Source organism: Protomyctophum parallelum, assembly GCF_964188405.1.
Source record: "Protomyctophum parallelum genome assembly, chromosome: 6".
Classification (NCBI taxonomy): domain Eukaryota; kingdom Metazoa; phylum Chordata; class Actinopteri; order Myctophiformes; family Myctophidae; genus Protomyctophum; species Protomyctophum parallelum.
This window is the reverse complement of record NC_139701.1, coordinates 47,726,431-47,732,150: the sequence shown is the minus strand read 5'-3', so window position 1 is coordinate 47,732,150 and position 5,720 is coordinate 47,726,431.

The window sequence follows — 5,720 nt, the reverse complement described above, 5'->3', positions numbered from 1 at the left end:
GGAGGTGAAGGTCCATTCATTCATACATTGGGAGGTGAAGGTTCATTCATTCATACATTGGGAGGTGAAGGTCCATTCATTCATACATTGGGAGGTGAAGGTTCATTCATTCATACATTGGGAGGTGAAGGTTCATTCATACATTGGGAGGTGATGGTTCATTTATTCATACATTGGGAGGTGAAGGTTCATTAATTCATACATTGGGAGGTGAAGGTTCATTCATTCATACATTGGGAGGTGAAGGTTCATTCATACATTGGGAGGTGATGGTTCATTTATTCATACATTGGGAGGTGAAGGTTCATTCATTCATACATTGGGAGGTGAAGGTTCATTCATTCATACATTTTGAGGTGAAGGTTCATTCATTCATACATTGGGAGGTGAAGGTTCATTCATTCATACATTGGGAGGTGAAGGTTCATTCATTCATACATTGGGAGGTGAAGGTTCATTCATCCATACATTGGGAGGTGAAGGTTCATTCATTCATACGTTGGGAGGTGAAGGTTCATTCATTCATACATTGGGAGGTGAAGGTTCATTCATTCATACATTTTGAGGTGAAGGTTCATTCATTCATACATTGGGAGGTGAAGGTTCATTCATTCATACATTGGGAGGTGAAGGTTCATTCATTCATACAATGGGAGGTGAAGGTTCATTCATTCATACATTGGGAGGTGAAGGTTCATTCATTCATACATTGGGAGGTGAAGGTTCATTCATTCATACATTGGGAGGTGAAGGTTCATTCATTCATACATTGGGAGGTGAAGGTTCATTCATTCATACAATGGGAGGTGAAGGTTCATTCATACATTGGGAGGTGAAGGTTCATTCATTCATACATTGGGTGGTGAAGGTTCATTCATTCATACATTGGGAGGTGAAGGTTCATTCATTCATACATCGGGAATGGAAGGTTCATTCATTCATACATTGGGAGGTTAAGCGGCGAACAGTCGACGCCAGCGTCCTCACTTCCCACATTCACACACCGACGGTGGCGAGCTCACACCGACCGACTCATTGGAGGCAACGTAGGGTTCAGTGTCTTGCCCAAGGACACTTGGACATGTGGACAGGAGGAGGAGGAGCCGGGATTCGAACCGCCGAGCCAGGGATCATTGGACGACCTGCTCTACCTCCTGAGACACAGCCGCGCCATATTATTTTTTATAAATCTAAATTTAAGTGTAAGGTACTAGTCTATGTAATTTTATATACAGCATCTATTAAGTACTAGTTGTCATTGTGAGGTCCTGGGACCACCAGGGCAGTGCTACTTTTGACAGCTTGAATATAAAATAACATTTTTAGTTTTGATCACGTTTTAGTAATCTGAAAAGTTTTAGTTTAGTCTAGTTTTTAATTGACTAAATATCAGTTGATTTAGTCGACAAAAATGTACTCTGGGATGCCGTGATGGCGTTGTAATGTCTCATTTTAACAGGACTTATAGCTGCAAGTAGATTGGCTATTTCAATCTACTTTATAATATAATTAAATAATATATCTTCAACTGCAGCGGTTCACAACCTTTTTGCACCCCAAAATAATCCTATTTAAACATTAGTCGACTAAACTGCCTCCCCCTGGCCAGCCGGGGCGCCTGATGGAGGGGAAAGGAACTGGTTGGAATAACGTGTTCCTTCCACGCGCTACGTCCAACCAGGGAAACTCCCCCCTGTCAGGTGTAAAGGAGCAACTTGGACACTCAGGCATGAAGGAAGCATGAGTTCAAGTCCGTTGCTCTCCCCTTGTCCCCCATATATGGGGACTAGGTTGGCGGAGGGTGTGTAGAGCCCAGGATCACATTAGATGATTGACACAGGGGTGAAAAATGGGTTACAAAATCGTGGGATAAAGAATATATTAAAAAATAAACTTTAGTCGACAACATTACCATTTCACCAGGGGTCCAAATGGATTCTTACGGGTCTAGAACCTATAAATCCTCCGCGCGGCGCATCGCGGCTCAGCGGCCAGCACAAAGATACGTTGGGTGTCTTTATCTTTTTGGACCTGGCCGGGCCACTGACTTACACTGCGCTGGAATGAAGGACGAGTGTGGAGGATTCTGTGGAATGGACATTTTTTCTCTACTTTAATTACTAACATTGCAGTCTTATACATTCCTGTGTGCAAAGATTAATTTACACAGGAATGAAAGCAGAGTGGCACCGTAATGTGTGTGTGCTGGAGTCAGGGACGTCAGAGTGTTATTAATAATAATAATATTATGTAATGTGTGTGTGTGTGTGTGTGCAGGGAGTCAGGGACGTGTTAAGAGAGAGGCCGGGGCTGGAATCTCGTAAGAGGGCATAAAAAAATAGCAGATCTACAAGCTCTCAACGCGTCGCGCTGCGACACGTTGAGAGCTTGTAGATCAGCTATTTTCGGGGCACAACCCCCCCAATTCGTGGTCTGGAAAGGGCAGTTGTTTTACAGACGGGTAAAAGGGCAGCCCCCTTTGATTTTTATGTGTGCACGTCCCTGTGTGTGTGTGTGTGTGTGTGTGTGTGTGTGTGTGTGTGTGTGTGTGTGTGTGCGCATTCTTAAATCTACTCTGAGAGCTCTGGGGTTGATTCCCAAACCTTTTATCCTGCGAGTCTGACTGAGACCCAAAAAAGAGATTAAAAAGATTCAACAAACTAGTGAAAAGAGCAGATCTACAAGCATCCCTATTCAGGTGGAAACGCATCGACTACAGAATAGCCGATAGATCGGCTTCGAGCTCGACTAAATAATGATGCTTTACATTGTTAAATGTCTGAACACACTTCAAAACCCATTTTGGGCGGGAACCCCTTTTTGGTGTTAGCATTATGTTATGCTTTAGCTATTGAAAAATAGCAGGTCTTCTGTTTTTGAAAAATTGAAGAACGACTGACACAGAAACATAGCCTTTTCAGAGAACTGTCAGGATGTAGAAGACATTTCTTCTAAACTGATCTCAGGTCAAAATGGGTTAAGATGAATCAACATAGAAACGGTAATGTGTTTACAAAACAAACAAACACAAACCCACTGATGAGATCCATGACGGTATCGATAAAACCTGGCCTGAAAAAAACGTTGAACATTTCAGCTACGATCAACACGATTATTTCACGACAACACATGCGATTCAAACAGACCAAGAGGCTTCATTTGTTTTTCTTTCTTTTTTTTTTGGTAGTTTTATAAAATAGAAAATGATACACATCATGAACGCGACATGTATTTGTTGACGCGGAGTCGTCATCATTGAGAAGGAGCATTCATTCAACAACACACTATATAGAGCCACCTTCCAATAACCCCAAACCTCCACCACTCGCCTCACTCCAGGGGGGGTTACGGTGACATTGGTGACCTCCTGAAACATGTGACAATCGTGTAGAAGACAGTCAGTCTATGGTCCGAATGTAAATCGTTGCAGTTTGTTTATTACCAGAGTTCAGCCTGGCGGCATTTATGCCACGCATTTAAAGGTTAAAGGTGTTTTTGTTTTAGGACCTCAATTACACCAAAAAACCTGAACTTTGAACATTCAGTGGATTTGCTGTGTTATGGAGTTTTCTCTGGGGTTTGGAAGCCTTTTGAGCTGCAATGAAAACGGGTAAAACAGTGAAAACGGTGACATCTGCTGGCAAATCCCATTGTCATATAATGGGATTTGCAGGCTGTGACATCACAAACAGCAGGAAAATCAGAGCACAGAAATCCACCAGACCACAGCAAATCTACTGAATGTTAAAAGTTCCGTTTTTTTTTCGGTGCAATTGGGCTCAGAAAAACCTAAAAACAAATTACATTTTTTTTTTTGTCACAATCCCTTTCAAGACCTCCATGTAAGTTGTGTGAAGTCCACAGGATGGTAACACATTTCATAAGGTCACCAATCTCCCCGTAACACCACCACGATGGAGTGTGAGTGAGAGCGAGTGGCCGAGGGTTTAGGCCTTTAGGGTGTTGGAATGTGGCCTATTTTATGCTTCAAGTATACTTGGAGAGGAGGATGCAGAGAGAGAGACAGAGGTCACCAGCACTTCTATCCTATCCGTCCTGTGTTGCATATGTTATATAACATATATATATATATATATATATACATACATATATATAGATATATGCATATCTTAACTTATCTTATGGCACTAACGACTGGTTTAAGTCACAGAGGGGAGTCCAACGTCATCGCCGCTGCCTGGGGGAAGGAATCCTTGTATTCTGTACTATACTTCAAACTTTTTACATTCGTTTGTGTGAATTAATGATGACATGATAATATGTTGCTGTAAGATCTGCAATTTCAGAACATTTGTGAAAGTGAAGAGTTTGTGCGGAGCCTCTGAATGGCCATGCATTCAAAATATATTTTATATCGTCCGTACAAGATAATATCTCGTCCGAGATAAAAAATATTATTTTGAATGCAAGGCCATTCAGGGGCTCTGTAGAGTTTGTCTTTTTTATTTTTTTATTATAAATATTGAACGAATATTTAACCCATGTAGGCCGGGAACCCCCTTTGGGTCTTTTAAGCATTGTTATACTTTAGCTATTGGAAAATAGCAGATCTACAAGCTCATATATGAGCTTGTAGATCTGCTATTTTGAAAAATATAAATCTTGAAAATGTGCAGGCGCAAATCTTTGAATATTTGCTTCTGATACATAGATTTTTCAGAAAACTGTTTTACGTAGATTTTTTTTATTTTTTTTTAATTGACCTCGGGTCTAAATGGGTGTAATAAATATTGAACCAATATTTAATCTACAAGCTTGTAGGTCTGCTATTTTTGAAAAATCGTGAAAATACTTTTTTCAGAAAACTGGAGGATTTATTTTTTTAGGTCAGGCCTAAATGGGTGTAATAAATATTGAACCAATATGTAAAGTATTAGTGTGTCTAAATAATAACTACGTCAGATCCAGGATATATTATTTTTCTTACGTTCTTGAACACACAAGCCCCCCCCCCCCCCCCGACAGCAACGATGACATAATGAAGCTTATTTTCTCTTTCTTAGTACAGTACAATAATATAATAATAATAATACCAAACATGAATTATGCTACAAAAGGTTTTCACTATAATAAACAAAGACACGTGAACCTGAGAGATGTCCAAATGTTCCAACAAAAAGAAAAGAAAAGCAAGGCGAGATCTATCAAACCCTTAGAGTATATAATGAATAGAGAAGACACCCGAGTTCTCCTCCCATCCACTTGCATTAAGTTGCTCTAAAGCGCATGAGGCGATTTCACTCCTCCTTCCGGGTAGGAACAGAGTGCATTCTGGGATGGATTTGGCCCCCAAACACATGAACGCGCTGCCGTTGAACGTGCACGAACGCGGACGAGCGTGCTGCCGTCGTGAACGTGCACAATGATAGTCAACGGAACCAACGCGTTCATGTGTTTGGGGCCAGGCTGCAATACCTTCATTCGGCCACTATGTCCATTTGGCCTCAGGGTTTCCTCTGGGTGCCGTCTCTATAAATATATACTCTAAGGTCAAACCGGGGGAGGGGAGGGGAGGGAGGGGAGGGGGGTACTTTGAACTAAAAAGCACAGCGTTTTAAGTAGTAAAAAGCAGTATGAAATACATTGTCTGAAATATCCACCATAAACCCCCACCCTCCCTCCCTCCCTCCCACCCTCACCCACACCCATTATCATCTTTCACATTTCTAAACTTAATATATGATTTTTTTTCCTTAAAA